This window comes from Polypterus senegalus, chromosome 1 (assembly GCF_016835505.1).
Source record: "Polypterus senegalus isolate Bchr_013 chromosome 1, ASM1683550v1, whole genome shotgun sequence".
Lineage (NCBI taxonomy): Eukaryota > Metazoa > Chordata > Cladistia > Polypteriformes > Polypteridae > Polypterus > Polypterus senegalus.
Genome location: NC_053154.1, coordinates 119,972,708 through 119,989,878, shown reverse-complemented (window position 1 = coordinate 119,989,878; position 17,171 = coordinate 119,972,708). Strand labels below are relative to the sequence as shown.

At 35.6% G+C, this 17,171-nt stretch overlaps 1 long non-coding RNA gene across 1 annotated transcript in view; it reads right to left on the bottom strand.

The window, feature by feature from the left end:
* LOC120518126 overlaps window positions 1-17,171 on the bottom strand; it is a 47,487-nt gene that overhangs the window by 2,982 nt on the left and 27,334 nt on the right. Inside the window, exon 2 of the long non-coding RNA XR_005631184.1 lies at window positions 13,441-13,610. This is a non-coding gene — a long non-coding RNA (uncharacterized LOC120518126). The remainder of the gene's footprint in view (window positions 1-13,440; window positions 13,611-17,171) is intronic.

The window sequence follows — 17,171 nt, the reverse complement described above, 5'->3', positions numbered from 1 at the left end:
GCTTTGTAATTGATAACTTTTCCCGCAATGATTCCTGCAAAATGTACTTGCTTCAGATGAATTGGTTTCTTACTACAATGATAAATTCCATAGCCTTTTAGGACATATTTGCACCCCTAGAAACCCGAGCTGTTTTCTTTGCACACTCTGCTCCTTGGTTCACTCCTGAGCTTAGAGTGAACGGCTGACACTTAGAATGTCTCAAAAAAAATTGACTTAATGTGCACATAAAAATGTATAGTGAACACATTTGTGTGTACAAAGATGCATCATCTGCAGCTAAATCTGTTAATTACTCTAAAAACATCATGTCTGATAGTAACAAAAGAACTTTGTTTTCCACTTTTAACAGAATTCTGGCACCTCCTGATATATTCCCATCTCATATGTGCTGCACTGTTGATCTTTTTTAAAACCAAAATTGCTAATATCAACCAATAGCTAGTGTCTTCGATACATACAGCATACAATTCTTATCTAAATATTTCAGCCAATCCTCCTTTTACTTAGCTATCTACTTTTGAATTTCCCACTGAAACTGAAATTACACCTCTTACTCATAAATCTTCTTGATCTGCCACTTGTCAACTTGATTCTATGCCTACTCAATTGGTAAAGGCCTCCCTGCTTGCCTTCACTTTTTTCATTATAACTGATCAGTCCTCTTTAACATCTAGTTTTGTTCCTTTATGCCTCAAATAAGCTGTAATAACTCCAATTTTAAAGAAACCATGTGCTGACCTGAATGTTGTGTATAATTATATTTGTTAAAAAAAATTTGTGAAAAAGTAGTTGCAACACAGGTTAATGCCCTTCTCACTGATAACCGCTTATTTGAGATTTTTCAATCTGGTTTCCATCCAAAACATAGCACGGAAACAGCCTTGGTAAAGGTTAAAGGTCACTAATGACCTATTAATTGCTGCTGATGCTAGGCTTTTAGCAATAATTCTTGTCCTACACAATCTGAGTGCAGCCTTTCATACTGGATCATACAGTGTTTTGTTGAACTGGTTAGCTAACATTTTATTATTATTATTGGTACACCCCCTCATATGGTTTACTGCATACATGTCTAATTTGTTTGTTAAAAAAACTCTCGATCACAATACCTCCTAGTCACTAGTGGTGTTCCCCAGAGAACAGTGCTTGGCCCCTTACTGTTTATAATATATATACTTCATTTAGGTGGCATTTTTAAGAAATTTGGAATCAATTTTCACTGTTATGCAGGTGATACTCAGCTTTATATATCTACAAAGCCCAACTCAGTTCTTCCTTCCTGCCTCAATGACTGTCTACTTGAAATAAAATCTTGGTTTTCCTCCAACTTCCTTCAACTCAATAGCCGTAAGACAGAAGTTATCACCTCATTGGCTCCAAGTCCACTTTATAGAAATCTAATAGTTTCTCACTTAACATTGATGTTACCTAAGTCTCTGCCTCCCTTCAGATTAAGAGTTTCAGGGTTATCTTTGATAGTACCCTCTCTTTTGAATCCCACATCAATAATATTACACAGTCATCTTTTTTCATTTCTATAGCACTGCACATCTGCAACCCTTACTTATACGTTTGGCACTTTCCGCAGTGATTATTGTAATTCTCTTCTTTTTGGTCTCCTGCATAAGCTTCTCCATAAACTTCAGCTTGTTCAGAACTCAGCTGCCCATATTATAACTTAGACCCCCTCCATACAACACATAACTCCATCTCTTAAACAACTTCATTTACTTCCTGTAAAATTCCACATTGATTTTAAAATTCTTTTACTTACCCTCAAAACACTCCATAACATTGCTCCAAATACCATCTTAAGACTCACTTATTTAGATTGGCATTCACTATATGATCTTAGGCTGTATTTTTATTTTACTTTGTTTCATAGATGTTTACATGCATGTTTGCTTATTGTTCATTCTATGATTTTATTGCTTGTACGGCATCCTTGGGTGTTTACAAAGGCGCCTTGAAATTAAAACGTATTCTTCTTCTTCTTCTTCTTATTATTATTATTTTACAGAGTCACTGTGTACCTGAGCCTACTATCAGGTACTATCAGGTTCAAGGTAAGAACCAACACTGGATACCATTATATCACGCACACACACACATACACAAACCCCAACTTTCATTCACACTTAGTTGTATACAGGAAATGTAAAACTGATAAATTAATAACAGCACCTGTCTTTGAAAAGTGGGAAGAGGAAGGAAGATTTAATCCACAGCAGCCCCAGATCTTTGGCTGTGAGTGGAAAAGCAAAAGCATAATAGTTCTTCTTGAATCCTCACAAAGTGATTCTTTTTAAGAAAGGAGACTAATGAAGTGTTGTTTTTTTAATTTATTTTGTTACATAGGGATATTACTATTGTTTCCAATTGTTATTTTAGAAAGGAAATGCAAAAACAAGTGATGAAACTATATATTAGATGGACAGGTAAGCTGGGCTTATTCACTAGGTCAGGTAGAGACAAATACTCTTCCTTATCTTAATTTTACCACGTGCCTTACCTCCGCTTAGCTAGCGAACAAGAGAACAACTTAATGGATGCAGACAGAGTTTTTTTCTATAATTTGCTTGAACATTCTGGTTGATTTTGCGACTTCTCTCATCGCACTAAGAATGAGAGTTTGCTTGCCAGAGCAATATATTGGCGCTAATCCGAGATAGAGGCTAGAGGCTGAGGGGAGGAGGAAGCGTGATGTCAGGAGTAGGAGTTTCACTTCTACGTGGACAGAGCCGCGGGGGACGGCTAGTATTGTATATGAATTGCAGCCACTTCTACATATTTATAGTCATGTTCCATGATTGTGAGAAATTTTCATTGTCCTTCTGAAAAAGCACATTTTTTATTTCAATGTTAAGGTTTGAGTGATTCTGTTTTTCTTCAGAAGCAGAACTGTTTTACTGTGGAAGTACACAACAGGGTTCAGAGATCCTGCAACAGATAACAATATGCTGGAAGTACTGAATTTTGTCTCCACTTTTACATGGTGTTGTAAATTGTTTCCTCTTGGTTAAATGGTGTTTGGTTTGCTTATAATTAATAACTGCTGTGGGGCACGTTTGTGAACCTATTAAATATATACGCAATATTGCCAAAAGTATTGGGACACCTGCCTTTACACATACATGAACTTTAATGACATCCTATTTTTAACACATAGGTTTTAATATGGAGTTGACCCACCCTTTGCAGCTATAAAAGCTTCAGCTCTTCTGGGAAGGCTGTTCACAAGCTTTAGGAGTGTGTTTATGGGAATTTTTGAGCATTCCTCGAGGAGAGCATTTGTGAGGTCAGGCACTGATGTTGGACAAGAAGGCCTGGCTCACTTGCAGTCTCCTCTCTAATTCATCCCAAAGGTGCTCTATTGGGTTGAGGTCAGGTCTCTGTACTGGCCAGTCAAGTTCCATCACACCAGACTTGCTCATCCATTTCTTTATTGACCATGCTTTGTGCACTGATGTGCAGTCATGTTGGAACACGAAGGGGCCATCCCCAAACTGTTTCCACAAAGTTGGGAGCATGAAATTGTCCAAAATGGCTTTGTATGCTGAAGCATTAAGAGTTCCTTTCACTGGAACTAAGGGGCCAAGCTCAACCCCTGAAAAACAACCCCACACTATAATACCCCCCTCCTCCAAAATTTTCACTTGGCACAGTGCAGTCAAGTAAGTACTGTTCTCCTGGCAACCACCAAACTCAGACTCGTCCAGAAGCGTAATTAGTCACTCCAGAGGACACATCTCCACTGCTCTAGAGTCCAGTGGCAGTGTATGCCTGACACTTTACATTGCACTTGGTGATGTAAGCCTTGGATCCAACTGTTCGGCCATGGAAACCCATTCCATGAAGCTCTCTACGTACTGCTCTTGAGCTTTTGGAGGTCTGTAGCTATTGACTCTGCAGAAAGTTGGTGACTTCTGCACGCTGTGCACCTCAGCATGCGCTGTCCCTGCTCTGTAATTTTAAGTGGCGTACCACTTTGTGGCTGAGTTGCCTGTTGATCCCAATTGCTTCCACTTTGTTATAATACCACTAACAGTTGAAATTTCATGAATGCACTTATTGCACAGGTGGCATCCTATCACGGTACCATGCTTATTCTTTCACAAATGTTTGTAGAAGCAGTCCGCATGCCTAGGTGCTTGATTTTATATACCTGTGGCCATGCAAGTGATTGGAACACCTGAATTCAATGATTTGGAGGGGTATCCCAATGCTTTCAGCAATATAGTGTATGTGTATAAATTCCTAATACTCGCAGATATAATATTCTAAAGAGTTGGGGTTTTTAATGATAAAACAGGAGATTTTGATATTTTATTTGCTGGAAAGCACATTTGTTCAAGCATCAGATGGATGTTTCTTATCCAAGTCTGTCCGAGCATATCTCTGAAAGCACAAACCAGAAGGGGCAAAGTGATTCTGCCAGATGTGACTTTACAGATCATCAGCAAATAGTCATGATGGGACAAATACAATGTGATTTACCATTCCTTGATGGTAAAATAATATATAAAACCCCAGCGGACTGTGCATTCTCTTCTGTTATTTTGCAAAGCATACACAAAATTAGATATGGTATGCACACAAATCTGTGGTTTCTTTTAGTTGATAGAAATGAATGCGTCTCAAACTTTTCGTTATGTGTGCTGGTAAAAGATACCATACTTTATTTTTGCTGTACTTCCAGGTGAGTGGTCTGTAAATATGTTCAATGACAAGAACTGTGAGAAATTAAAAACACAAGCAAAACCGTAGCTGTTGAAGATTAAATGTGTGTATGAGAGAAATATTTAGAGGTTTGGTTGTAAGGATGCACCTCTCAAAGACTAATGTTCTTTTCTTTGAGAGAGGTTGTTTCAAAACTAAAACAATGCCTTGTGTATGTGTTTAATTGTTATATAGTACAAATGATTAAGAAACAAAAATATAAAAAATGTTGAGGTACCAAGCGATTGCTCTGCTTTTTAGTTCGGCTACTGAAGGTTTTCAGAAAAATCACAGAGTTTGCAGCATCCATTTGCTTCTGTCTGTGGTTGGTTTGTAACTGATGCCAATGTTTTCTTCAGGGGGTCGTGTGTGGCATAGGACTAGATGAGACTGGATGAAGCCTAAGACAAGGTTACAGCTTCTTTTCGGGGTCAAGAGAGCAGAAAAGAAAAAGGTGTAAGTGACTGTGCCACATCTAAACCATTCCCCTATTTACATTTCAGTTGGTCCCTGTTGGTGTACCTACACATTTGATAATGAAATAGTTTGGGGAGTGTATGCATTATAATGTATCTTATTTGCAGTCTGATTATTTTATTTATCTTTTTTAAGATTTGTCTCTCATTCCAGATATATGCTATTGCTACTGTTGGAGACTTTTGTGAATGTTTGTGAATTCTGCATTTCACTTTGGTGATTCCTGCCTTACACTCATTGCTACCAGGACAGGCTCTGACACTTTTGTTGAGAAAGGATGTTCAGTAAATAAATGGACAGCAGGCTTCGGCCGTCACGGTCATTAAAAGGAATGAAAAATGGACGGATGGATGGCTTTATAGTTTCTCTTTTGTACAAATTGGCCTCATTAAAGCTGAAGTGAACTTACTGTGCATTGAAAGTGAAGCGACAGAATGAAATGCAATCACTGTCAAGCTTGGAGAGAAAAGTCTTAGTGTTATTCTGCAATTTCAGTGGCATAAAAAGCTTAAGACAGTAAAGAGCTTTTTTAATAATACAGAAATAACATTTTAAATTGGTTGGTCAGTCTGCTATCAAAAATGGCATGTTTTTATATAAATATAGAATTTAAGGTAGACGATATGTAAACTTAAATTTCAAAAGAAACGGAGGAGCCGATTATGTTTTACCTAATTAAATTTATAATTAAAAAAAATAATATATATAGTACGTCAAGCACTGATTGTCCTTTTCTTTACTGACACTATAGATTTGTGCCTCACTTGGCCGGAGAGCACAAGTGTCTCTCTGTGAAATAAACAATCATTTACCAATCTAGGCATGTGCTTTAAAATATATGGAAATTAATACTGTAGGCTGACATTAATCATTTATGAAGAACAGTAAGTTCTAAAGGATCTGTATTACCTACTTAAAAAAAAAAAGACGGATAAGGTTACTCTTATGAGCAGATGGCAAATCAATCTCTTTTAGCAAAGAAAAAGACATGGCAGGAGTATTTTAATTAAATGGGCACAAATTACATGTTTCTGTTGTTCTACATTATTTTCAAAGATGTATTCATACCTTTCAAAACAGACCAAGAAAACAGATTTAACGGGCAGAAATCTTCAAAGTATTTCTTTTTATAATAGTAATAAAATGCATTTAATGAGTGAGCGTAACTTTGAACTTGAGGCTATTATTTCTTTTCTTTTTCTTTTCTATAAACAACAACATCCTACTCACTATTCTTTTTTTCTCCCGTTTCCATAACAACTAACACTGTTTCTGTAGACTGTATGTGGCAGCTTTTTTGTTACAGTCCTTTATAAATTATGAAAGGGTTCAGTTTAGCAAGAAATCTTACATAAATAAAGTGTGAATTGAAAGATTGTAAATAATTTGATGGTAATCAATAGGCAATGACAACTCTATTTTACTATTTGAAATAATGTGCTTTTCTCTAGTTTCTTAATATCTTTCTTTTGTGGCAGAATATTAAAAGAGTCTAAAGAAGAACTGATAACCTGCTGTTGTTTTCCTGTAGTACAATAGCGTGAATGAATAATGCAGAAGATTCTAATTGATAGCTATTTTTGACAATACTGTATAATACGGTAAACAGGAACATCACTGAATCCCATTTTTCACACAGTTTCCAAAACTTTTTGGCTGCACCAGAGTGATCAGCTGTAATTCTTTTAAATGCTTTAAAGATAAGAGAGAAAGAGAGAGGCGTCTCTAGAGGTTTTAGGCTCAGTTACTTTTCAATGCTTTGTGTAGTTGGCAGAATCTCCATTTTAAGCAACAAAGGATGACAATAAAAGAAGACAGAAAATGTTATTGTCACCATCTTCAGTCCAGGCTTTTTTTCTGGGTTAATGGGTGAATTGACTTTAGTGAATCTAAATTCAATGCATCCATACAAGACAAAAACTGATATTAATATTAAAGTGCTGAATTTCATATATTATTAATACTATAATCAGTGCAGATATAAAAAATCTGCATGCATTTGGCAGAGAATTGTCACTACAGTAAAAGGCAGGGAAAAGGGTTATATAACAAAAGAGTAAATTCCAGCATAAAACTCAAAATCAAAAAATTATGTTGGATAATTGAGTCCTATACCAATTAGGCTGGCAGCTGCAGAATGTGCTTGTTCTCTGATAACTAAAGTGGAAGCTGCAAATTTTAATTGCATATACTCTCAGCTTCAGTGTCTCTAAAACATATTCAGTTCTCCCCACTAGACATTTTGAAAGATTCCTTCAAATGATTAAATTTAAGATAATATATTTTCAAAACTGATTTATCCAGATTATCCTGCCTTGTGCCCTTTGTTGGCTGGGATTGGCTCCAGCAGACCCCGGTGACCCTGTAGTTAGGATATAACGGGTTGGATAATGGATGGATGGATTTATCCAGATTATTAAAAACTAAAAGAAATTAAAAATTTACCATGCATATGTTGTCACTACTGCGGTGGGTTGGCACCCTGCCCAGGATTGGTTCCTGCCTTGTGCCCTGTGTTGGCTGGGATTGGCTCCAGCAGACCCCCGTGACCCTATTCGGATTCAGCGGGTTGGAAAATGGATGGATGGATGTTGTCACTACTATTAAGGACACAACAAAAAATATGGAGCAGAAAAAAGATTTCATTGGGTAATTATTTTACATGAGATCTGGTTAAGTAAGATCGTACAAAAAACGATTGGGACACAATTATCCATTTTATTTAGGTTTTTTAGCCTATGTTGACTTCATACATCTTCCAGATTGTTTGTTCAAAATTCCCATATTGCTTCATTATTATTTTAATAGGCCTACCTGTAAGAAGTTCTAAACTCATTGTTATGACTCCTAAGAAAAACTACCCCATAAAAACATTAAATGTAAATCCATAATAAGTTAAGAAAAAAGAAAACTTGGAAGGCAATGAAATCGTACAAGGCACAGTAAATAATTTAGGTTTATATCACACCTTTGTAGATCTATTATGAACAGCACATCCTCCAAAAATAGAGTAAACCCTTTGATAAGACAGATAGTCACAGACAAGCAAAACTAATATAATGGCACAGAAAAAATGTGTACCATCTGTGGCTTCTAAGATAGGAAGAGCCTAGTATCACATCTTCCCTGGGACTCGTCTTTTGGCACACCTTTAACATTGCAGTCTCAGTATTTTCGCATTCCCTAATGCAATTTCTTGGCTACAGACTGTGACAAGATGACTGACGTATTTGTATTTAAGCAGAGCTCTGTCCCTTTTATGATTGTGTTTTTGCCTAACCATTTATCGTAATGTCTTTTGTCTTCCACATGATGGTTGCACTTACTTTTCTTTTTCAGTTTCATTATGGTTCCTGAACCCACTGGTAAATTACCACCTATGGTTATGATTTGGCTAATCTACACCAAACTAAAGGCCGAGGTTTACCCAAAAACTAGCCTCCAAATGCAGCCTAGTAATAAGTCTGGCCTCCAATAGAAGAATCTGGCTTCTCAGCTTGCATGAATAAAAAAGTACCACAATAAAGAAAAATATTTCAAATATCAAATGAAGGGATGAGGGAAATGTGAATAAACTCCTGCTAGTAAATAACCAAAACAAAGTTCCTTTTTCTATTTAACAAAATATATATTAACAAAATACGGGCCATAAGTAGAGTCAAAAAATGACATGACTTACAAAGCCAAACCTAAACAAACAAAACCAAATCAGAAATCTAGAAAGGTAAATCCTTTAGAAAGAGCCAAAGTTTGCAACCAGAAAATTACAAAGAAAAAGCAATTTAATAACCAAAGATGAAAAAGCAGCCGAAGAAACAGAAGAACAAGCCACAATGTCCCACTAATAATGCTGTGCAAAACCCCATCTTATATGAGGCTGTGACATCAGGAAGGCTCGCCCCCTTATGTTTCACCTATAAACGACAAGACACACAGAAGAAATGATTAATAAATACACTGTAAATAGTTAACTTTATTCAACAAAGTAGTACCAATTGAAGAACAATAAAATGCATACAAAAAGAAAACAAGATAAACGAAATAATTAAAAATAAATTAAACTTGAGCTGTGGATAAAACCCTAATACCACAAATATACTAATATAAATCTGTACATCGAAATGGATTTATTTGCTTCACATTACTGTACAAGATTTTTCAACTTTACTCTGTCCCATATTCTCATCTTATTAATAAATGTTAGTTTATTTTCAGTCAAGGTGACACTGCATGATGGTTTCTTATCTTTAGTATGTGGCTTTTATTTGCAATACCATGTGTTAGAAATTGAGGACCCAATGTAAGACAGTTTATTTGGTTTAATGAGATAAATAGTAACTATATTGGCCTTAAATGTAATGTGTCACTCAAGTCATAGTAAATTGCATTAAGATTCTATATTGTGATTAAAAGCATAAAAGTAATGCTAGGAGTAAACACATTTTTATGGTCATTGTATAGCCCCTTTCATCTATTCTGTTACATAGCAGTTCATGGATACACTCATCTCTTTAATGCACATTTATACTGTGTCAGGCGATGTGTTTCTCAATGAATAATGAAATGCCATATTTTCTGTTGTCTCTATCCATGCAAGAAGACTTTTTTCACAATCTTGTTTTATATACAGTATGAACAAAACTGAGAAGGGCTGTTCTTGAGAAGACTGTACATTCAATCTTACATCCAGCGCCGCCGAGAGTGGCAGCCATTCCAGCAGCTCCATGTATGACTTTATCTTTTTACCATTTTTCTCTATTATTCTCTATTTCACTGATCACTTCTACCACTTTCTTTTGTGTGGAATCGCTCCCTGGACACTTTTTACTGCTTTTACTACTTGACATGGATTTTTGCACACCGAGACTTGCCTATTCAAGCTGTTCTTTTTTTTTTTTTTTTTTTTTTTGTGAATTTCCCCTTGGGATTAATAAAGTACTGTATCTATCTATCATTCACTGTGGATGAAAGGCTACTTATATTCAGAAACTGTCTGCTGTGAGTGTAAGTCAAAACAACAAAAATTGTAATTTTTTTCTTCTTATAATTCCAAATCAATTTTCAGCTTACACCAGTGAGACTAATATTGTTCCAAGTTTAAGGTTCCCGAACAGTGCACATGCATTTAAGATTTTCCAAAAAGGCTCCAATCAACAATGGTACTTTAATTGCTATCTTCATTTTGTTCCATTTGAAAGTCATCCCAACTCTAGAATAAACTGCCTCTACAACTCCACATTTGTTAGCCATTATGTGATCCCTGCTTTAACCCCAATAAGCATAAAAATATGAAAACAAGATCAAATATTTTGAAACAGATTTGTCCTTAAAAAGATACAAAGAAGAAGATAAAACATTGCTGGGTATCTCTAAAAAGGCAAAGTGACATATTCCTAAATATATAACATCACCAATAATCACTTCTGTTTTATTTAATGGTTCATTCACAGAACAATGACTAAATTCACAGATACGGAGGCATTGTAAATGAGGAATTTTACTAAATGGGAAAACACACAACACTAAAAGTTTCTCTTGTTCACAAAACTCAAGCACAATATCAGACAGTATAATATTAGGTTTCCTGAAAATTTTATTTTGTGGTCACTGTTTTCTCATGGCCATGATTTGTTTCTCCATTTCTAATACATTTAAGCCCCTGAAAGTGAACCTTATATTATTCCTTTTTTGTGGCTAAAAGGTAAAACTGTCATATAGTCTTTCCTTCCTACTGGCCCCAGTTGTCAGTGCACCCACGTCCACTAAAATACCCAGAAGGCCAGCACTGACTCTTCCTTGCTTCTCATTATTTAGGGGTTTCCTACAGTAGGATATGCTCTGCCAGCTGGACAGACAGTATTTGGTATTTCTGTTTAATATAAGAAAAAATGGCCCATTTTACCCATTACCCTACTTTCTTCTTATAGCAACTATATGCTTTCTACAATTTAATGGAGGCACATAACCAGATAACTTCCTTGGCTAGATGTTTTTTGCTTCTGAACAGCATAAGCCCTTTGTACCTTACCCTAGGAGCTATGTCTATCTGAAGCTTCATACTAAAGCCTTACACCAAACTCTGTTGTGTCATAAAATCAAGGGGAGGATCAACCCTTAGTGAAACCTCATACGTTATACTCAACACCAGGAAATGTACTGCTTTCCCATTATCTGACGCATTCATTTCCAAATGTTTATGCTGCTCTTACTTTTTATCCTACAGTAACTATAAGGGTTCAGATTATGACTGTAGATATAATTATTTTATGGCTAAAAGCACTCCATACCTAAATCACCCTAGGATTTACTACTGAAACTCTGACGTTAACCTTCATATCCCTCATCTGTTACATGTTCATTCCTCCCCCACACTATGCGACTCTTCAATTCCACCCCTTGGGTAAACATTAACATTATACAAAGTTATTGTCTGTTATACCTGCATTTTTATCACTCTTTAATTTAACATTGTTCTTTATGTATGCTGCTGCTGGAGTATGTGGATTTCCCCTTGGGATTAATAAAGTATCTATCTATCTATTGTGACAGATAGAGGGCACTATCGTCCTCTTGAACCCTCAGACAATATGTCAGACACCTGGTAAAAGTCCAATAAGTTGACTTTTTATTAATTAACAGTGCACAAAGCACCCTCCTCTCCACAATACTCATATAAATTAACAATACCACAATACAATAAACAATCCCTCTACTCCTAGATGTGTTGCCACCCTTCAACCCAGCTCAGCTCTCCGTCTGGGATTTCCCATAGTCCTTTTATATTGCCTGATCCGGAAGGGTTTCCAATCCTTCAGTCCATGTGACTTCCTATCACTTCTGGGTCAGATAAAATGTCCTCTTCTTCATCCTGGAAAATAAACATCTCTGAGCCTCCCTGCAGCATCCCCTGGTGGCCCCGACGTTATCCAGCAGGGCTGTGTACTAAAATTACATAGTCCATGATGCACTGCTGGATTTCGGGGCATCTTCATATCGCAGGGAGGCCTCCCTCTGGTGGTCTGGGGGTATTGGCTGGGATGAATGGCCGGCCATAGTCCACACTATCTATCTATCTATCTATCTATCTATCTATCTATAATGCAGCAGTTGTAGTTTGGATTCAGCCAGCATTAAAACCATATTTTCAGACATGTCTGCTAGAATTAACCTCAAGCAAAATAATTTCTGTTTGTCTGCAGATGTTCTGCCTTGAAACCATTATTGCTGAAGCAAACTCCAACTACTACTGACTCTGACCGGACCAGAGCTAGAAAAAGAAAATGGATGGCTAGGTAGAAAATGCAATATATAAAAGCTGCTCTCAATTTCCATGTACCCATTTCAAATAAAGTTAGTTGTGGATTTACAGAATAATAAACCATGAATGTACTTAATTATGTTAGTGCTGTATATCACTAAAGGTTGATTACCATAGTGAAAAATTATTAACCAAGTTAAAAAATGCTAGGAAAAAATACTATGAGCTATTAGATTAACACTTATTTGCATTCACCGAGGAATGATGATTGATTAGTGGATTCAGATATGAAAGGCAACATAGGAGACTTGGACAGCTTAATGTCTTACTCTGTAGACAGGTTTATACTATCCACTATTGAAACGTCTGGTCACCCCAAAGTAAAACAAATGACCATCTAAGAAGAACTGCAACATATTTTAGTATCTGCTTTATTAAGACATTTATGAATCAATCTGCTCCACAATTGCTATATCATGCAGGATTCTCATCCAGTCATTTAAACCTCCATTTACATTCCACCATAGATAAACGTAAGCAATGTCATCTGTGAATCAGAACATCATATCTCTTAAAAAAATTGCTTTTTGTGTATATCTGACTGCCGTCAGTACGTGTGGGCTGCTGTAACACTTCAATTACACCTTGAGACCTGTCTATCTATACCAGAGAGATCTTTATACTCCACACCAACTACATTCATGATTCTTTCCCAAAAGCTCTCTGTTTAGAAAATAACAAGGTAAACAGACCCATAAAATTATACTGTATGTTACAGCTTAAAAGCACCTAATTACTGTTCTTAACTCAATCCTTGACTGTGAACTCACATCATAAAGCATTCATTGATACTTCAACATCTGCTATACCAAATTCAACTAAAGCTAAAACAAGGTTTGAGGGTTATATGAAACATTCAGTTAACAAAAGGGATTAATCTTAAATTACAGAACTGGGTAGGTAGAAAGAAAACCTGTACTCACTGCTGCACTCCATGACAAGGGCTGCTTTCCTCTCTTCTATACAATAGCCACATTTCCCATTATGCAGAAAAATATATTCATTCTGTTCATTAACCTTCTCACTTTTTCAGCTCCTCTCTTTTGGATATTCTCATCTGCTGTCAACATGTTCTCTTTTTTTATGGATATTCCTAGCAAGAAAGTTTATTGGTTAGTTATCCACTGACAAATTATTCAATTGATTATGATTTGTAATTGAATATCAATTTAAAATGATTACCTTCTATCTAATACTATATGTTTCCTGTGTATTGTAAACCACTGAACTGTGCAAACAGCCAATCATTACTCCCGTTCCTAAAGTTTGAGGCCAAGCAATCACTTCCATTCAAATGAAATGCTTTGAACACTTGATGAAAAACATTATAATGGCAGAGACAAAGTCATTTCACGATAATTACCAATTTGATTATTTTGTTAACAAAGGTGTGGAAAATGCACTGCTGGTTATTTAACATAAAATCTACACTTTTCTTGATAGACTTAGCTCCTTTGTCAAAGCACTATATCTGGACTTTTCCTCAACATTCAATACCATCCAGCCTCACATATAGATTGAAAAACTGAACAGTATAAATGGTATCACACTATGGATTCAAGATTTTCTTTGAAATCATTCACAGATAGTCAAAGTGCTGTATACTTTCCCAAAAGTCATTCTCTCCTCTTCAAGGTTATATTTTATAACCATTATTATTTACATTGTACACAAGTGACTGGACTGTTCCATTGTAACGTTTGCTGATGACACTATGATAATAGGGTCACGTATCTGGGAAGGATGAAAATCATTATTTAAACCAAGAGAACTGTTTAGTAAACTGGTCCAATAAGAACCATCTTACTCTGAATGTCAAAAAGACCAACAAAATAATAATTGACTTTAAGAGAGAGAAATCTGCATGTTCGCCCATCATTGTTCTGAGGACTAGGTAGAAATAGTGACAGATTAGAAATACCTAAAAATTCACCTAGATAATAATTTAAATTGGATTGTAAATCCAAAAAAATACTCTGATTGTGATTAGTGATTATGTTTCTTCTGTAAACTCTATTAATGATTTAAAAGACTTAAAGATTTAAAGTGGACCATGACCTCATGTTGTCCTGTTATCACAGCATCATCCAGTCTGTCATCACTTTCAGTTTCACAGTTTGGTTTAGTAGTCTGACAAACCAATATTTTAAAAGCTCCAGCAGATCTCCGGACAAGCAGCTAAAGTTACTAGGGATGACATTGATTGTTTGGTAATGATCTGTGTGTCAGAAGGCAATGTTATAAAAAGCTGGAAATCATCTGAACTAATGACAGACAAACACTACACACACAATTTAACTTCAGCAAATCAGGGAGGTCAGTCAATTTAAAAAAACCCATACAAAAAGCACTCCAGGAATTCCTTACTTCTCAGTGCCATACATCTTTTTAATAAGGAATATCAGGGATAATAAAAAACTACTATATGGTTTTATATGAATTATATAGATATTTTGGCTAAATATGCACCAAACTGTTCGAAGCAGTTACCAAATAATTTTTAAATGATGTAAATATTTAAACATTTTTCTGTAAGTCTTAACCTATTTTGCCTTTGTTTGTTTTTGTTTAATTTCTCTCTGTTATTGGATTCAACTTTAAATTTCATGTTTTCTTGTGTAAAAATGACTAAATAAAAACCTTGAACCATGAACCAGTTGATTCCTAAGATAAATATATTTTTAAAAATCTATGAATACATTCTGGTAAATAGGAACATGAAGCTTCACATAAAATAAACAGTCATAATTTTGTAGAGTCCAAAATAAAATGTTAGGGTTTATTAATATTTTGTTACTTTCAAGTGAACACTAAATTGTTTCCACTTTAATGCCATGTACAGCACATTAATTTACAGTAACAAAAACGAAATAATGTAACTGGATAGTCAGCAGAGGCTTACAAATGTGCTATCCTTAAAAATTAAAACACATCTTCCAACAATATTGTCCTCTTATTGTTTTGGTGTAAATGGTTTACTGGAGTACACAGATGATTTCCACTAAAGCAAGCATAGTTTTTGATCTAAAACTGTAACAAGTCTGGTCATTCTCTTTTAATAGAGGTGTCCATATCACCAGTTAACCTCTTCTATTACCAGCAATAATAAAGTCAGTATAAAGGATGCTTGTAGCATGTACAGAATTAGTGAGACTCTACACATGCAATGTTAGAAACCCACTTATGCTCATCATGCTAACTACTAGAATTTGCATCATTCGATTAATTCTTTAATGAGTATCGTTGTGGACATGCCAGTTGTTACATTACAGGGGGACACATGTCAGCAGGTGTTTGTTTTAACCAGTTTCCCAATCGGTGAACCATTTTTCCACTAACTTAGCTTTTTGTTTAATTAACTAGTCCTTCATTATATTATATCCCATTAAGGATAAAGTAGCAGTGTGAAAATAACTTTCAAAACAAATGTAGAAATATTTGCAATAGTTTTAAGTTGTTAACTCTCATTTGTTTTTTCCCAAAATTAATTCTCCTTTTCTGGTAGACTTTGCACCTGCAGCCACTGGGGTTCTCCTGGAATGGAACTGGAAAATCCTGTCTTACACAGTGGGATCAGACTGCACTTTTACTGAAAAGTATTATGGAAACCAATCTATGTTACATAAACAATAACTGTGCTGCTTCTACTCCTTTATTTGGGGATTTAAACTAGTAAAATGTAACTGTTGCTAATTCTTTAGTTTATCTCACTTGAATGAGCAGCAGATTATAAAAAAAGTGACGCCCATGCTGAGAAAGTACAACGAGCCATTTTGTGTAACTTTAAAAAATCAAATACTGCTTTCCGCTGACACATTCAAAATTGTATTTAAAGTCTCAGAGTCAACATCCATATATCTTGGTGCACTGCCAGAGATCTCGGCACAAATTGCTGTTGACGAGAAGGCTTAATTTCTTCAGAAGTAATTCACTTTTGCAAGATAAAATGCCAGCCATATTGTTTTTGTCATCCTTATGATCCTGATTAGGATTAGAGGTTTTAGAACACAGACTGTATGTAATGCAGTGCTTCAGTGACTTTGAAAAAAATGTATACCTCAGGTCTTTTCTGTTACCCTGCAACAGTAAATCATACCAAAAATAGCATGGAGAATGAAAGTCGATGCTATTACATAAATACAAGGATAAGCATTGGCATGGAACTTATAAGGAGTGACTTACAAATTGCATTAGGACACTAAACGTATATGTTCCTATATACTGTACAATATTTTGCTCTGTGTTTTAGCATAAGACAAGCTTATGAAGGCTCCTCAGGTGCTGAGCAATGTTGGGAACAAAGTATCAAAACATTCTAAAATGATTTTAAATGCAATCTTAGTTTACATCAACCAGTTAAAATGGGAAACAGTGAAAGACATGAATAGCAGGACTTTACAGCAACAACATGCAAGAAGCACTCGTAGTGACAATAAAGCTGAAACAAGGGCTGAAGTGAAGGTCATCTAATCAAGTGGGTCAAGTAGAAGCGCAGTATCAAAGAATAGAATAAAGCTTAAATGGTATTGACTGAAAATGACTAGCACTCTTTGGCAATAAGAAGCAACAAATACTGGTAAGGCACAAATAATTCTGAAAGGTGAAAACACTAAATGTAAACAAGGCATCCATGTGACCTGCTGGATTACCTGCC